This window comes from Lynx canadensis, chromosome F1, assembly GCF_007474595.2.
Source record: "Lynx canadensis isolate LIC74 chromosome F1, mLynCan4.pri.v2, whole genome shotgun sequence".
In the NCBI taxonomy this organism is placed as follows: Eukaryota; Metazoa; Chordata; class Mammalia; order Carnivora; family Felidae; genus Lynx; species Lynx canadensis.
In genome coordinates this window covers 23,914,922-23,933,430 of record NC_044319.2, presented here as the reverse complement: position 1 = coordinate 23,933,430, position 18,509 = coordinate 23,914,922, and the positions used below count along the sequence as shown (strand labels likewise).

Here is an 18,509-nt window from a genome sequence, read left to right as displayed (position 1 = left end):
TTATAAATTACAATATCACACCTTCTAATGTTCAAATGCATAATATTCAAAGTAAGATGTACAAGACCTTCCATAATCTTATTCCATATTATTTGTCTAGCCTTGCTACCTAATAATCTTTAAAAACGTTTTGCTATTCACAGGGTTGACTTATCCATTAGGAACAGGAGGCACAATGCCTGGGGCCCACAGTGCTTTTGGGGTCCATAAAATGTTTAATTTATTTCAAATCAGAACAAAAAACATTTTCCACCTTGGATTATGTTCATATGTATACCAACATAGTTATAAAACATAATTTGAAATATATCCTATGGAAGAAGGAGCCAATGAAAGCAAAAGTACCCAGGGATCTTGAAAATCTTAATTGCAGCCTTGTCTCCTCATTCATTCAACGACTGAAAATTAATTAAGCTCCTACTATTTTTCAGGCACTGAGCAAACAGATATGGTTTCTGCCATCAGAAACTTTAGTTGCAGGGGGCACGTGGGTGGCTCAGTCAGTTAAGTGTCTGACTTTGGTTCAGGTCATGATCTTGTAGTTCGTGAGTTCGAGCCCCCTTTCAGATCCTCTGTCCTCCTTTTCTCTCTGCCCCTCCCCTGCTCACTCTCTCTCTTTAAAAAATAAACTTTAAAAAAAAGAAAAGAAACTTTAGAGGCAACTGTTAGAGACAGACAAGTAAATGTATCAACATAATGACTATAAACTATGGTACATGTTACCACTTAAAAGAAGGGGCACTGAAGGAGGTAACATTTGTCAGGAAGGAGTCCAATTTGTACATGTGGTGGTCAGAGAAGGTCATTTTTGAGGAGGTGACATAGAATCTCAGAGTTGAAGGATGAGAAGGAGCTAGTCCTACTGACAGAATTGGGAAGCACATTCCTGCAGAGTTTCTGGGTAAGACTTGGAAATCATACTGTTCCTCTGTTTTCTGGGTGCTTCAAATGAAGGAGCCTCTGGGACTTGAAGATGTCCTGTCCTTGTCAAATGACAAAAGAAAATTTAGGAATGAGTTTGATGTCCTTTATTCAAGAGAAGACAGTCCACAGATTGGGGCAGTGCAGTGCCTCACAAGCAGTGGAGACTCTTTCCAAGGGATTGTGGGCAAGAGTGAGCATTATAGAGCTTTAGAAGAAGCAACTCAGAAATAGGGCATGATTGACTAGGATTTGGGGAATTCCCTGATAAGGCTACCAGGTCTGATTTTCTAGGGTAAAGTAAGCTAGCTAAAGCTGAGTCATAGGATGGTGATTGGAGTATGTTAGGTTTCCTTGACAGGTATTTCCCATAAGACCAGGCTGACCTGGGTTTAGATTTGGGACGTGGGCAGAGTCCCAGGGTGGCTTCCATTTTGTAGGTCCCCATATACAAATTAACTTTATCATCCTCAAATACAAGCTAAGTTCTTCTGCTTCCATGGTTTCGTTCATACTGCTTCCTCCCCTTAAAATTCTTTCTCCTCTGCCTTCCTTTCTCTGTTTTTAAAAACCTTACTCATCCTTCAAGTCCCAGTTCAAATGCCACCACCAAGCCACCGTCTCCATGAGACCTCCTCTGACTATTCCAGCTGAAGTGATCTTGCACTCTTTTGAAGCCCCAACTCACTCAGGTACCTGTCATCTGCTACCTATTTCTTTCATATCTCTCTGATGTCCGCCGCTTGCTGAGGAATCCCTTGAAGGTAGAGAGTTTTGTATCTCAGCATTTTTGGAAGCACCTCCATGGTGACCTTCACAAATTAGTTAGTGACTTACCACAAATTTTCTGGCTGCATGGAAAATGAATGGCTAATTCCAAGGCAGACTGTCGTAATGTTGTATTCCTGCAATCTTTCCTTTATTTCCTCCCGCAGACCACGACAGCTATGACTGTAATGAGACCTTGCATATTTAACGTGAGGCTGAGAGAGGAGGAGGCATGATGAATGAGCTCAGGAAAACGTGCGGCTTCTGCAGTGACACTAATAAATGAAATGTAGAATCCAACTCCAACATTTGGGACTGGAAACTAACTACAAACAAGCAAGCAGAAAAATGAACGGGTTGGGGGGTGGAGTGGGCAGCATATGCGATAAATGAAGAAGATAAAAAGCTACATGCTGCTGACAGGACAGAAATGTCGGGTTTTACATTAGGATTGTTCTATTTTTCTTTTTCTTGCCTTTAAAAAAAAATTAATGGGAAACCAGTCTCCAAAAATTTTTACACACTCTGGGAGTCTGTGGGTAAGACAAAGAGCCTGACATTGTAGGTGGTCCCCCAGCAGGCCTTGGATCTAAATCGGAGCTGTTACAGCGAACTGTCAGGCCGCTGTAAACACCACATCCACGGGAGTCGGGTGGAGCATCTGAGTGCAATAGGGACACAAGAAAACCATTCTCCCACTAAAACATGTGTTTAAAAAATATTTTGGTCATGCTTTTGGTGGCTGGATTCTTACAAGACGGCAAGTGAGAGACAGTCCCTTCTTTCAGTCGGAAATGCAAAAGAACAGAGCACAATTCTAAAGACCAAAAAAAAAAAAAAAAAGCAATTTTAGAATAGCAGGAGCTGAGTGAATGGTGTGATTCCCAGGAGGCGTTCTTGACCGACTGGTTTTAAGATTGAGCTTTAGCAAGATGTTAAGATAGGGTGAAAATATGGTCTGGGCTCCAAAGGATCGGAGTCACTTACTGAAACACACTGGTGTGAAAAGCCGTGGGGTATTGCTGACGGGGTGGGGATGGGGGTGTGAGGGGACAGAGCTCCTGGGTGTAGACAGGGATTCAGGTTAAGGGGTCTCTAGAGCTACGCTCTGGGTGTCCTGGCTTGAGCTCCACTGCTTTTCCTGTTCTCTGGTTGTCAGCTGTTCATTCATGCAACAGATATTTATCACTGGCCTGCTAAATGACAGATACTGTCACAGACTCTGGGTGAACAGCTTTGAATAAACACCAAAAATATCTGCCCTCATGGAACTTATATTCTAAAGGGTTGAGAATATAGGAATATGTTCTTTCGGATTCTAAAGACAGTCTCTAGATAGATGATCAATGAAAGACAGACAATTACAAAGATAAAAAGGGAAAATGCATACATAGTATGTCAGGTGGTAATAAATAGTATAGAGAAAAGAAAGCAGGGAAGGGAGATTGGCGGGGTTAAAGGGGTGCAATTTTAAAAAAAGGTCGGTGGAGAAGGTCTCCCTGAAATGGTGGTTTGTGAGTAAAATCCTGAAGAAAGTGAGAGAGTTTATCATATGGTTATTTGGGGGAAGAACACTCCAAGGAGGGGAAACAGCCAGTGCAGATGCCCTGAGGCGGGGCACGTCTGGTGGGCTGGGAGAAGGATGTGGCTGGAGCAGAGAGAGGGGGAAAGTATTAAGGGATGAGGCTGGAGATATCATGGGGGGCAAATCATGTAAGGCCCCAGGGACTTGGGAGCCTACCTAAGGACTGGCTGAGAGCAACATGCCCTTGGACAGACTGTAATGATTTATAAAAAGTAATGTGACTTTCCTCACTCCCTTTTTCAGAGGACTCTGGAGTCTTCCTCCTGCAAACACCGCTTCATATCCTCCAATTAGAGCCATCCTCTGACCTTATTTATTTTTGAGAGAGAGAGAACGTGTGAGCCAGGGAGGGTCAGAGAGAGAGAGGGAGACATAGAATCCACAGCAGGCTCCAGGCTCTGCATCAGCACAGAGCCCCACACGGGGCCCAAACTCACAAACAACAAGATCATGACCTGAGCGGAAGTTGGACGCTTAACCAACTGAGCCACCCAGGTACCCCAAGAGACTAATATTATCATCCAAGGAGAACTCACTGCATTTCAACTGATAGCTTACCAGTTTCAGGCCCAAGGACCTCAGCAATAGAGTTGGGGGCCTTCATGCCAAGGGTCTTCGTGGCACATGAGTGTGTATGTTCTCCTTATATTTTCCCAGAATTTCCGAAGGAACGATGATCTGCAGTTAACAGTCCATGGTGGAAAAAGAAGTACAAGTATTGTTTTTATCAATATGTTGACCTATTGCTTTTTCTTCACCTACAGGGTTGATCATATGTTTGTCCTTTATTCTACTAATATGTGTATTGCATTAATTGCTCTTTGAATGCTAAACCAACCTTACAAAAATTCCGCTTGGTGATGGCATAAAAATTCTTTTCATATGCTCCTGGACTTAACTTTGTCAAAATCCTAAAGACTTTTGTGTCTATTTTCCTGCGGGATACTGGTCTGTGGGTTTCTTTTCTTAAAATATCTTTGCCTGACTTTTATATCAGGGTAAACTGGGCTCATAGCATAAGTTTGGAAGTGTTTCCTATCCTCTGTTTTCCAGTGCTTGTAAATAATTAGAATTATTTCTTTTTAAAATATTTCTTTTTAAAAATATTTGGTAGATGGGGCGCCTGGGTGGCGCAGTCGGTTAAGCGTCCGACTTCAGCCAGGTCACGATCTCGCGGTCCGTGAGTTCGAGCCCCGCGTCAGGCTCTGGGCTGATGGCTCAGAGCCTGGAGCCTGTTTCCGATTCTGTGTCTCCCTCTCTCTCTCTGCCCCTCCCCCGTTCATGCTCTGTCTCTCTCTGTCCCAAAAATAAATAAACGTTCAAAAAAAAAAAAAATTAAAAAAAAAATATTTGGTAGAATTCACCAACGAATCCACTTGGGCCTGGCTTTGTCATTGTGGGAAGATTTAAAATTACTAATTCAATTTTTTACTTAATATTCTATTTACATTTTCTATTCCTTCTTGAGTTAGTTTAGGTAATTTGTGTCTTTTTAGAAATTTGTCCACTTCACAGAAGTTGTCTGACTTGATACAAAGTAGTTCGTAATATTTACTCATAATCCTTTATTATTTTTTTTTGTAGAGATGGTAGTAAAAATTGCCCCTTTTTTTCTGATTTTGAGAACTCCTGTCTTCTCTTTCTATTTCTTAATCAGTCTAGCTAGAGATTTATCAACTTTGTTGATCTTTTCCAAGAACAGATTTTTTGTTTCATTGACTTTCTCTATTATTTTTCAGTTTTCTACTTCATTGTTTTCTAACTCTTTGGATTTAATTAACTCCTTTATTTCTAGTTTCTTATGGTTTATGTTTAAGTAATTGATTGAAGATCTTTATTCTGTTACAATGTAGGCATTTATAGCTATATATTTCCCTGTAATCACTGCTTTAGCTGCATCCCATAAATCTTTATCTGTTGACTTCAGTGTCATTCAGCTAAAAATAATGTAAAACATTTCCTTCTGGTGTTTTTGGTTGACAGTGGGTTATTAAGAAGTATTTCTTTAATTTCTAAGTATTTGGTAATTCCTCAGATTTCTAATTTAATTGCATTGTAGTTAGAGAACACACTTTGTATGATTTCATACCTTTTAAATTTATTGAAACTTGTTTTATGACCTAACATATGGTCTGTTCTGGAGAATGTTCCATGTGTGTTTGAAAAGAATGTCTATTCTGATGTCATTGGGTGGAATGTTTTATAAATACCAGTGAGGTAAAGTGTTGTTCACATTTTCTATATGCTTGGCTTCTTTTCTTTTCTTTTTTAATGTTTATTTATTACTGAGAGAGAAGACGGGGGGGGGGGGGGGGGGGGGAAAGAGAGGTGGGGAGGGACAGAGAAAGAGGGAGACACAGAATCCAAAGCAAGCTCCAGGCTCTGAGCTGTCAGCACACAGCTTGACGTGGGGCTCGAAGTCACGAACAGTGAGATCATGACCTGAGCTGAAGTTAGACGCCAACCGACTGAGCCACCCAGGTGCCCTGCTTGCTGATTTTCTAATTGTTCTATCAATTATTGAGAGTGGGGTATTAAAATCCCCAACTGTCATTTTTGAACACCATTATCTCTTGCTGAGGTTATTGTGATAGCTTAGCACTCCCTTTCCACCCTCCCTATTTTATTTTTCTCCATAGGACTTATCATCATCTGACCTATTATATATTTTACTTATATGCTAGAATGTATAATCCCCATGATGGGAGGGATTTTTGTCATTTTTCATCACTGCTGTATTTCTGGTACCTTTAACAGTGACTGACACATAGTCGTCACTCAAAATATAGTTGTCAGAAGAATAAAAACATTACAAAACAAATGACATCCCCTACTCTCTTGGATCAGTACAAAACTCCTCACCCCCACCATCTGGAGGAGATCTGAAATGGGTCAACACCAGTGGGAATACTGAGATAGATTCAAGGCAAAAGGTGGGAGACTTAAGGGGTGCATATGCTTTTGGCCACAAGTAGAAGCTCTCCCTTTCCCTGCATGCCTTTCTTTTGGATTTATCCCTCCTTCCACGTTCTTAGTCATAAAAGTGGCAGATGCTTGAGAATCAGGACTGCAGGTAAGTTTTGAGGATATGGGCTACTGTGCTTGATCTTGGTCAGGGCTATTTGGTTTCCTTCTCCAGGCAAAGGAACCCCACTGACATCAGGTGGCCTTGGATATCTCATTGGGGGTTAGTTCCCAAGTGAAGAGGGCAAGGTAGGACTTAAACTTCCGAGTAATGAACAGAATGGTTTTCTCCTACATATATGCTTTTCCTTCCTGAACCTGAGAGAGGTAGGTGGCTGGTCTGAGATTGTGTTCAGGATCCCAGCCAGATATCATCCCACCTTAGCATGGTTGACACTGTCTACTCGGATGTACACCTGAGGTAGATCTGAACTTTTATGTTTATCTTGCTTTCAGAGGGCTACATTATAAAACAACATCAGGAGGGAAAAAAAAACCATCATGTAATATTTATTGAGTGCTTGGCATATAATTTAAGATGTTTTATATGTATCTGGCACATAGATACTTTACATATCTATAAGCTCAATCAGTGAAAAATAAAAGATTAATATTTTTTTCTTTTACTCATTGAAGTTAGGCCTAAGTTTTGTAAACTGTTTTTCTAGGATTTGTGTAACCAACTGGAGCTCAGAGTAGAGGTCTGGGCTGGAAACACAAATTTGGGCACCATGAATAAATATATGATAGTTAAGGCTCTTGGAATAATAGATAATATGCCCTAGAGAATGGGAAGAGGAGAGTGCCTCGGGAAAAACTTTGAGAAATTTCACTTTTCAATTAAAAATTGAAAATGGCTGAGTAGAGGATGAGGGGCCTGAAAAGAAAAAGAAGGTGCATCCAGAGAGGTAGGAAGAAAACTGGGAAGATATTACATACAGGACAGTGTTTGTCAGCTTTCTGGAAACTGACCATTCTCATGACACACCTTGCTTTGGGGGAGTCTAACTCTTAGTAAAGTACCTTCATTGAAGTATAAGTTCTCATTAAATGGGTGGTCTTGAAATTGTTCTTGACACCAAGTTTTATGTTATTCAGATGCTGTGTTTTCATCAAAATTATTCTACTCCAATTCTTGGGTCCCCCTCTAAGTATGACATACCCTTTCCTGATGACCCTCCTATCAATCTATGAGTAGTAACCTGAATACTTGATATCAGTAAAGCACGACAAACAAGCATTGCACAAAGTTGAATTATCAGAGCAGCATTCCCGGGAATCAAATTATTTCTCGTTTTTATGTTTAATGTTTGTGGCAGTAAATCCTCAATGAATTATTTAATTTCTTTTAATGTTTATTTATTTTTGAGAGAGAGAGAGACAGACAGACAGACAGACAGAATGTGAGTGGGGGAGGGGCAGAGGGCGACAGAGACACAGAATCCAAAGCAGGCTCCAGGCTCTGAGCTGTCAGTACAGAGCCTGACGTGGGGCTCGAATCCACGAACCATGAGATCATGACCTGAGCCAAAGTTGGATGCTTAACCGACTAAGCCACCCAGGCGCCCCCAAATCCTCAATGAATTTTATTTTCTTGCTTCAGACTCAGTAACAAATTTATTTGTAAGAGTACTATTCTATTTGTTTCATCCACTCAGTCATTCATTCATCAAAGATATATTAAGTGCCTACTATATGCCAGATGCTGGAAGTGTTAAGACACGCCAGGCATGGTTCTCCAGCTTTTGTGTGCATCAGAACCACCCGGCAAACTTGTTAAAAATACATAGGCCCCAATCCCACCCCTCATATCAGCAGGTCCCGGGTAGGTTCCAGGAGTTTCCACAAGCTCTCTGTGTGATTATGAAGCACAACCAAGTTTTAGGATTATTAGTCCATGTAAAAAAATTAAGTGAAAAACTTAAATGTGATAAAGTGTAAGAAGTGTCAAATAGAAGTATGTTCAGGGTAAAGTGTATATTAAATTTTATTGTATTCATATCTTAGCATAACAGTAGGCTGTACATTCAGCAATATTATTACAATTTTCAACTATAATGGAATTTTGTGTCAGGGCTTTAAAGCCTTAGAAGTATGATTTTAGTTTCATGAATATTGGAGCAATTTTTAATGTCTTTGTAAATGATCATAAAGATAAGGGAATGCTCTAAACATACAAATATCATGATATTTGTGCTTATAACTTACTTTAGTAGGAATGAGGAAAGCATCTGGCAGTTCCTACTTAAACACTGGGGAGCTTAATAAATGGTCATTATGGGACTGGGCCTCTCATAAGTGTTCTCTCTTTTTCTTTTTTCCCTTTGTCTACTAGGCTCTTTTGCAGCCTGTTGATACAACAGATTCAAACAGCATTGCAGGAATATTCATTAGCAGTTTCTACTAAAACCCCAGCAATGATGTAATGTGCAAAACTCTGAGTCTTACATTAAGATAAGCTTTCTTTTAAAGAATAGTTGGTGTTTTCTTCTTAAAAGGAGGTACTCAGTCACCATGCCATTCATAAAGAAACAGACTTCTGTGAGACACAGATCAGCTCCACTTTTATTGTAGGGAAACTGAGATGTTCTTTGATTACAACAAGACTTAACAGGAAGAAATAAAGATTAGAAGCAACTATTTAACAAATCTAATTCAAATATTGAGTGGAAACAGCACACAGAATTAGAAAAACAAGTTCAATAGTTTCTTCAAAATGTTGCTTCAAAGGGTCACTTGGCTTCTTGAATTAGCTTCAGTAAGTGTGACACAGCACTCATCGAGCACCAACATTCCTGATCTCTCCTTCCTGGGCACACAGCTGAGCTGCCCTTCCCAGCTTCCTTTGCCATCTATATGGTCCTGTGACTAAGTTCTACCCGATGGCATGTGAGTGGAAGTGACACAATTATACACCTGTTCTAGGCTTGACCCATGAAAACACCTCACCGTGCTTCTCTGTGCACCTTGTCTGTCAGCTGGATAATGACACCCAGGCAGCCTTGAAAGCCACACGTTGAAAATTGTAGGGCCTCTGTTAGCCTGGGTTCTTGAATAAGTATATGGAGCAGAGAAATGCAACCTCTACTCTTCCCCACCTCTCCTCTTCCCCATCTCAATGCCAATGGGCTTTGTTTGAGAGAGAAAGAAACTTTCACCTTGTTAAGCCCCTGAAACGTTTGGGTTTGTTTGTAACTGCAGCTAACCTACTTTAACTAATACAGGATGTAAGGATATAGGCAAGTCTGTATCATGAGAACATGCACTGGCCTACTATTTCTGGAGCCAGAGCCCAAATATAGTCTCATAATTCTCCTACAGAGGTTGTTTTTACCACAACCTCTCACCAAGAAAATCCTCTAGAAAAGAATCCTCTGGCTCCAAAGGGCAGTACTTGGGCTGTCAGGAGTGTTCTAGTCCCTCAAGGACAATTCAGTTTGAATTGGGACACAATCCTAGAAGCACACAGAGAAAAAAATACTGAGAAATTCTACCTCCAGAACTTGTCGTGAACAAAACTGGAATGAAGGAGACAGGAGCATAGCCACAACAGAGCCTGACATGCAGCAGAGACAGAATCAGAACACAGGCCCATTTTCTGGACCCCCTACTTTCATCCGCAACAGACTGGCATATGCTATCATTAAAATCTAAGAGAAAGTCCTCCTGGTTTTTAAATGTTTTACTGTGTGGAAAGTCAGATAACAAATTTCACAGGGTTCAAAGTCCTAGTTCTTATCAGTTATGAAGAGATAGGTTTGTCCCTCCTTTTAAGATGATGACTGAGCCCTTTGTAAACATCTCCTCCCTTCCATGGAAGCCAGCCTCTCACACACCAGCACCTTACCCACTGAGTGATCACTTTCCACTAGGTAGCTATTTTTGGTATTGCCCATTCTGAATACAATCTCAGTGGATATAGAAAATATTGCAGCTTGACTTTATTTTTAATTTTGCCTTCATTCTTATCCAAAGTATTCCTCTGTTAAAAAGAGACAATAGGCCCAAAATGGAGTCACTTATGCTAAGCCCCAAATCACCAAACCAAGAATTGCTACTTAACTTAATTATAATTTCAGCCTTTCCTTGGCATGGAACCTTAAACCAGTCAATCTAGAATTACCTGGTCAGCACTAGTAGGATAATCTGCTTGATAGATCCTATCATCCCCTAACGAAAGGTGACCGTAAAGTAATTTTTTTTTTAATTGGGTGAAATGGTAACCAAGCTGCAGATGATACTTCTAATTATTATTTTTGAACATTTGGCCATTTATAATTTTGAAAAACTTAGGGAAGTGCCCTTGTAGAGCACTGGTTTCAATCATTCCCCTTAAGAAGCTGTTTGATGAAGCACATTAACTTTTGCAACAGAAAGGAAAAAAAAGACAGGTGACTCTACCACTACCAATTTGCTTTGTGCTGGTATAACTTTCTTGTCCTCCTCCCTTCTGCCTGTAAAAGTATTTCATTTTGTACAGCCCCTCGGAGCTCCTTTTTATCTGCCAGATAGGATGCTGCCTGATTCATGAATCATTGAGTAAAGCCAATAAGATCGTTAAAATGTACTCATTTGAGTTTTGTTTTTTAACACTTCTAAGCCTTAAAACTCTTTGGCCATTTAGGTACCTCTCTCTCCTTCCTAGTCTGTTAAATAAAACAGCTGTCATCTGGGGTGCCTGGATGGCTCAGTTGGTTAAGCGTCCGACTTCAGCTCAGGTCATGATCTCACAGTCTGTGAGTTCAAGCCCCATGTCGGGCTCTGTGCTGACAGCTCAGAGCCTGGAGCCTTAAAAAAAAAATAGCTGCCATCCAAGCAGGAGTTATTCTGTACCAGGCATTGTACATGGACTTTACATACATTGTTATTTATCTTCACACGAAATAGATATTATTATTATCCCATTGTGCAGATTAAACAAAAAAGGAGGCTCCAGAAGGTTAAGTAACTTGGCCAAGCTCATATGGCTACTAAGGAGCAGAACCAGGGTTCAAACCCAAGCACCCTGAGCCCCCAAACCTCCACTCTCAACCATCGTACACTGCTTCTACTTTCATTCAGCGATTTTTTGCTCATGAAAGACACCACTTGGAAGAGTAGTTGATCCTTCAGAAGGTCCAATAAACAAGTTCCAGTCCCTCAGAACTTTGTATGTGTACGTTTTTCTTCATTCCAGCACTCGTGGTATGTGGGAACCTTGCACATCACGGTGCTGGTGTTCGCTCTCAGAGTTACCTCCCGTCTCTACATCTTAGCAGCTTTCTGGCATGGTGAGAGCCTGGGGCTGTTGCCACAGTCATCCGGAAAAGAGGAGCTTCTTGGCTCTAGCACGTTCTTAACGCTCGGGGGAAGAGCTGTGGGGCCAATCTGTCACTGTGTCTATATTTAGCACCATCTGCCAGGAATATTTCAAGCTGCCTATTTTAGTACATGTCATTTTGTGCAAATGCCACTGTCCCACCACTAGTTCGTGGGAAACCAAGGGCATTAAGTGGGTTTTCTGGTGTTTATGTTAAGTGTTGTGAGTTGGCCCCTTAGCCAACCTTCAGATGAGATAGGGGAGAGGATGGAGGCAGGATTTTCCCAGGGTGTCAGTCCCAGAGGCCTACACTTTTTAGTGGCTCAAAAGTTATGCAAGAGCGGCAACTCCAGAGGAGGTGGTGGAAGTCCTGGCAGGGGAAAAGGAATATAAAAGGCCCAAGACTCTTGTCCAGCATCCCTGAGGCAACATGGGAGGCTTGCCCATTTCAGAGCTCCCCACATTGGCTCCATACATTGTTGTATAGACTCTTACAGCCTTAACCAACTCCCCATACAGCCTTATTGATCTGTACCAGTGAAAGACAAGAGCTCCCATTGACTGAGCGTTTCCCAGTGCTGGCTTGGACACACACCATCCATTTTGTCCATATGACACCCCTATGAGGCGGTTCTATTCCTGCTTCCACTCTACAGCTAAGGAAACTGAGGCTGAGAAATGCTGAGGGACTTGTTGCAGGGTCAGAATTAGAACTCAGGCCCACCTAAATCCAGACCTCATGATTTTACCCATTATCATCAGACTGACCCATTCTATGTCCCCTACCCATACAGTCTCCCTGTTTTCTTCCCCCAGCGACAGACACTGTACTTTTTTGCATATATTTCCATCTCCAGCTTATTTTCCAGACTCAGTGCTTAACTGCATTTGAGGGGTTCTGACCACAAGTTTGTTATCCAACCCCACCGCAGATAAATACCCCTCCCAGATGGGGTCCAGCCAAGTGAGGTGATGGGGCTCTGGGATTTGCCCCTGCCCTTGAGTAAGTACTGGTAGGCAGAAGCAGTTGAGCACCCTTTTAGGAGGGGTTGCCCCTGCTGCAGAGGTGAGTTTGACTGGCTTTCATCTGATAAGGCTTCTGGAAAAGGAACTGCCACCAGGAAGTGGCATGGGGCTGGGCCTGAGAAGACGAACAATGGGGCGAAGTTCATTAATCCAGCTGTCCTAGGTGACTTATTAATCTTCTGAGTGGCTGAATCTAGGAAAGTTCTGAATTGTGATAATAGGAAAATCTTGATATATATATAATATATATATATATATGTATCATATATATAATATATGTGATATATCATATATATCACATATATTATATATATATAATATACATATATTTTTTTTTCTAAGCATAATTCCTGAAGATAAGCACATTTCACTAAATCACCCTAGAGTGAAGGTTAGAAAAGATGGCTACACTTTTGCTGTGGTTTGGTACGTTGGAAATAGTCTTTGGGAAGAAGAGGGACTGGCAAGTGTGAATGGCACAGAAGACAGATTAGAAATCAGATCTTCTAATAGACCATTTCATATCCCATCTGTTTCAGTTACTTATTCCTACAGAATAAGCATCCTTAAACTTACTGGCTTAAAACAAGAATGATCATTTTATTATTGTCCTCCATGGATTTTGGGGGTCTGACTGGCTTGTGGTTCTCACTCTGGTCTCTCCTACAGTTGTAGTCAGACAGTGGTTGGGGTTGGAGTCATCTCAAAGGCTTCCTCCTATGTCTGGAAGTTGGGACCTCAGGCTGTCATCTGGGACCTTAGCTCAGCTGTCAAGACATCTACACATGGCCTTTCCACATGGCTTGAGATTTTACACAGGATGGGGGCTGTGTTCCTGGAGGGAGAGGCCTAAGAATGAGGTAAACAAGGTAAATGCTGTCTCACCTTTATGACCAAGACTTGGAAGTCACATGGTGTCCCATTATAGTCCCATAATAGTCACAGACCAGCCTAGATTCGAGAGGAGAGAACACGAACACACTCCTCAAAGAAGTATCAACATCAGTTTGTAAGAGGGACATGTGAACTGGGATATACATTATGGTGACTCTCTTTGAAATATACAATCTTCCATACCAATTGCATTGGACTAGGGGAAGAACGTGGGTTTGGAAGAAATTGGGTGAGGTAGGGTGACTAGTATGGCAGTGGAGAACCAAGACTCCAAGAAATGCCTTCAGTCAACACATGTTGAATCTCATGAGGTACTCACCACAAGCCAGAAACCAGGGATACAGCAGTGAATAAGAGACAAGGGCCTGGCCTTCATGTAGGTTACAATCTGATAGGGAAACAATGACCAGCTACTCAAATAAATACAGAAATGCCATGAAGAACTATAAAGTTGGAAAGGACATTGACAATATTGGAGACAGTGTCTAGTTCAGATAAAGTGCTTAGGGAAGACCTGTCTGAAGTGGGAACATTTGAACAGAGGCCTGAATGAACGGAGGGAAGGAGGGAGGGAGTGAAGCATGCAAGCATCTGAAGAAAGGGCAATCCGGGCTGAGGGAAGAGCAGGTATAAAGTCCCTGCAGAGGGATAAGCTTGGTGTGTTCATACAGGAAGCTGTAGCTAGATTGAGCTGGATTCAGTTGGAGAAGGGTAAGAAATGAGGTACATGAAGTTGCCAGTAGTTGTGCTTAATCTGAGGCAAAATCCATTTCAAAACATTTTTTTTTTTTTTGCTGTTGATATTTGGTTTCCTAAGTGTTAGGATGGAAGGACAAATTCTCAACAGAAAGTATCCATCATTAATATGGGCTTCCTGTTTTCTAAATGTAAATGACCATTTTCCTTTGGGGACAGAGCTGACTGCATACAAACTTCGGAAAAATGTCTCTGACATGAATGTAGAAGCATCTGGCTACCCTCAGGGTACCTTCCCACCCCTTACTGCAGCCAATCTGGTCTTTGTCAGGGCATCTTTCTTTTCAGAGAGTAACTATGACAACGGAACGTGATGCTGTGGGTCTGCGGCCCTCTATTTGCACAAAATATGTGATGCTATCAGAACACAGAATTATGAATCAAGATAGCGTCAGCCTCTCCCTTTGTAGTGAACAAGTTATCTGCTATCTGATTCAATTAATGTTTTGTTACTGGTTTTGTTTTTACTATGACTCTCTCATAACAAGGTGAGTAGTATGTTCTATAATCTATAGCATCATTTCCTAAACTAACTTGATCAAGACCTCTGCATTAGTTTTCTATCGCTGCTGTAACAAATTACCAAAAATTTAACAGCGTAAACAACACAAGTGTATTATTATACAGTATGTAGATTGGAAGTCTGATGTGGGTCTCACCAGAATAAAATCAAGGTGTCAGTATGCCTGTGTTTCTTTCTTGAGGCTCAGTGAGAGGATTCATTCCCTTAGTCATTCTGGTTCTTGGTAGAATTGAATTCCTTGTGGTTATAGGACCGCAGGTTTCCGTTTCCTTGCTGGCTGAGGGCCATTCCCGGCTTCTTCTAGAGGCTTCCCGAATTCCTTGGCTCCTATGTCAAAACCCTCTTAAACTTTGAATCTCTCCCCCTTCTTCTTCTGTCTCATCTCTCTTGGACCACAGCCAAGGAAGATTTTCAACTTAAGGGCTCATGTGTTAGGTTGGGCCCACTTGGATAATCCAGGATAGCCTCCCCATCTCAAGGTCCGTACTCTTAGTCACATCGGCAAAGTTCCATTTGCCATGTAAGGCAACACAGTCACGGGTTCCAGGAATTAAGATGCGGGCATCTTTAGGAGAGACATTATTCTACCTGCCATTCCCTAACCCCCAATAAACTAGAGCTTAATAGTTTGAGAAATACTGCTCTAGAGGTATCAAAAGGACCGACTTTTAGGCAGGAAAGACACTAATTCTTTGGGGGCAGTGACAACAGTCAAAGCCCTGGATGAGCAGGAGACCAGGTGCAGGCTGGATTCCTCCATGTGGTTGGGGATGGAGGTACAGAGGAATAAGGTTTCAGTGATGGATTTACTTTCTTGCCATACCAGCATATGAATCAGGTAGGCTTTTGGATTGGGCTGGTCTGTCAAGATCTTCTGCCTCGTAATGCCTGAAGGGAGAGGGAGGGACAGTTACTGTACCAGGGGCTTTTCACAATCCCCTGATATAATGGTCACTCTAACTTGTGAAGGTGAACACTGCATTGGAACCTATGTGTGATGGATTCATTTGCTGTCCCACCCACGTCCCTTTTACCATGCTGGTGAACCCATCCTACAGCAGCCATGTGCTAACAGCTCACAGCTTCCCTTACAGCTAATGGGAGATGACTCAGCTGTGAGGTCAAGCCTCCCCACACCCACACACCCACACATACCCACACATACCCACACACATACACACGCGCGCGCGCACACACACACACACACACACCTTCCCAACCCACAGAAGTCTGGCCCTCTTGCCTTGTGGTGAGAAGATTTCTGTGATATCACTTATGCCTCAGAGTTTTCTATGGATCACGTCTGGCATTTTCTGAGACCACATCCTTGCTCTACTCTTTCCTTCACTTTTCTGCTTCCCTTTGTCACTTACAAGTTTTTCCTGAATAAATCAATAAATCACATGTCCCCAAAACTTTGCCTCAGGCTCTGCTTCCAAGGAACCCTACCGAAAATATGATAATGTTAATTTGTATCTGGGGACCCACAAAATGGAGGCCACTTCAGTGGACCTGCCCATATCACAAATCTGAACCTAAGTCAGCCTGCATTTATGGGAAGCACTTGTCAAGGAAACTTAACAAACACCAATCACAGTCCTCCAACTCAGCTTTAACTAGCTTACCTTACCCTAGAAAATAAGACCTGCTTGCCTTATCAGGAAATCCCCAACGTCCTAGCCATCGTGTCCTGTTACACAATACCTCTACTAATGCTAACACTTGCTCTTGTCCAAAATCCCCTGGGGATTTGGTGTGAGGCACTGCACTGTCCCAATCCATGTCTCCCTCACTCCAAAGTTCTTGCTTTTTGCAGGTTCCCGGCCTAGAATCAGATGGCACCAAGAAAAATCCTGGAGGAAATGACGCACCTCGTGCACGTCCCCTTCGAGGTATGTGGTTGAGCAAATAAAAGGAGGCTTGATTGTTTATCTGCAAAAGTGAGGGTGGGAATTCCATGCAGGATTCTAAAGACTTCATCTGTGGAAAAGAATGAGAAGCTGAGAATATAGTGCAAAGGCAATGGTCCTCTCCAGTGCAAGTTCCCTGGGGGCAAGGACTGAGTCCCCGGAGCCTAGCACAGTAGCTGACACACGGCAAATCTGCTGCTTCCTGAATAAGTGACTAAAGTGGAGACGAGCAATAGGAGGTAAGGTCTCTGTGAACCAGGATTAGCAGGGTAAGCAGGAGAAAGTTGGGGAAAGAGCGTCTGTTCTCAGTAACACGTGCTCCTTGGTGCCCTCCCAAACTCCTCTGTGATAACGCTTCCTGGAACCTGCTTGTGGTTCCCAGGAATCTGTGGACATAGTCCCTCACCTGGGAAAGGGGCACTTCTGGTCAACCCTTCCTCCACAGCCTGGAAAGAGCACCAGCAGCCTGCTCTTTTACCTGGCACGTGTCCTGCCTGTAAGAGACCTAGTGTAGCTTTAGGTTAGGCTTCATTTATGTTATTAGCATGCTATTTATTTATTTCTTTAATATGAAATTTATTGTCAAATTGGTTTCCATACAACACCCAGTGCTCATCCCAACAGGTGCCCTCCTCAATGCCCATCACCCACCCTCCCTTCCCTCCCACCCCCCATCAACCCTCAGTTTGTTCTCAGTTTTTAAGAGTCTCTTATGGTTTGGCTCTCTCCCTCTCTTTTTTTCCCTTCCCCTCCCCCATGGGTTTCTGTTAAGTTTCTCAGGATCCATGTAAGAGTGAAAACATATGGTATCTGTCTTTCTCTGTGTGACTTAATTCACTTAGCGTAACACTCTCCAGTTCCATCCACGTTGCTACAAAGGGCCAGATTTCATTCTTTCTCATATTAACTTATACAATAAAACACCAAGAATGAACCCGTTTTACTTTAGTGCTTAGTAAGTACTAAAACAAATAGACCCTATATATGGTTTCCCTCTAGGCAGCAAAGCCCTGGAGAGTCAAAAATAAGTCTTCACCTTGGACTCCCCCATCGTGCCGGCCACATCATAGATGCCCAAATACGTATTCATCTGAATGGTCTTGAACTCTTAGTCATGGCCCAGCCTGAGATCTTTCTCCAAGGATTATCTAGAATTAGAAAAAGAGACTTTGAGGCAGAGAGCGTTTCTGACAACACGCATCACTGGCTAGCCTTGGGAAAGGAATGGGAAGGTTTGGCAACCTCCTTCAGAGGCTGGACCCCAAGCCCCACTAGTAATGTAGGTAAAAAGCATGTGACTCAGAAAGTAGCGAAATCATGGAGCAACATGCCAAGTTGAGAATCATTGAAGCAAGTGGTGTAAATGATGAAATTGAAAAGACAGAGACCTTTTTAGAAAAAGCCAGGGTATGCAGAAGTGACAGCGCTGAGAGCCAGGTTTGGGTGGAAATGACAAGACCTCCCCAGTCCCCTTGCAGGAGGGCCTTGGTGAGTGGCTTTTATATGCCCTTTTAAGTTGCTGCAAGAGCCGCCTGCTGGATCAGCTAAGGCTGGAAGTTCCTCGTGATGGTTTGTAACACAATCGAGGTTCCCACATCCTCTCTGAACAGGCTGCTCCTCCGGTCAGATAAAATGCACCCCGGGGGCTCCACAGTTCATTTGTTTATGTTTTCCTCCCTTTACTGCCCTTGTTCTTTTGCTCTTCCAGAATCGCCAGGTTCTTGCTCACCTCTCATTGAACAGGAAACTTTGTTTCCTCTCATAGTGTTTGCTGCTTCCTCTCTGTGCTGGTTTCCAGCCAGTGAGAAGCCCAACCCGTTACTGGTTTGTGGTGGGTGCTGGGCAGCAGACAGCTTGACTTGC

General features: G+C 42.4%; 1 long non-coding RNA gene across 1 annotated transcript in view; it reads left to right on the top strand.

Annotated features, from left to right (window-relative positions):
* LOC115505134 overlaps window positions 1–18,509 on the top strand; it is a 65,279-nt gene that overhangs the window by 10,779 nt on the left and 35,991 nt on the right. The window contains exon 4 of the long non-coding RNA XR_004343109.1: window positions 16,553–16,628. This is a non-coding gene — a long non-coding RNA (uncharacterized LOC115505134). The remainder of the gene's footprint in view (window positions 1–16,552; window positions 16,629–18,509) is intronic.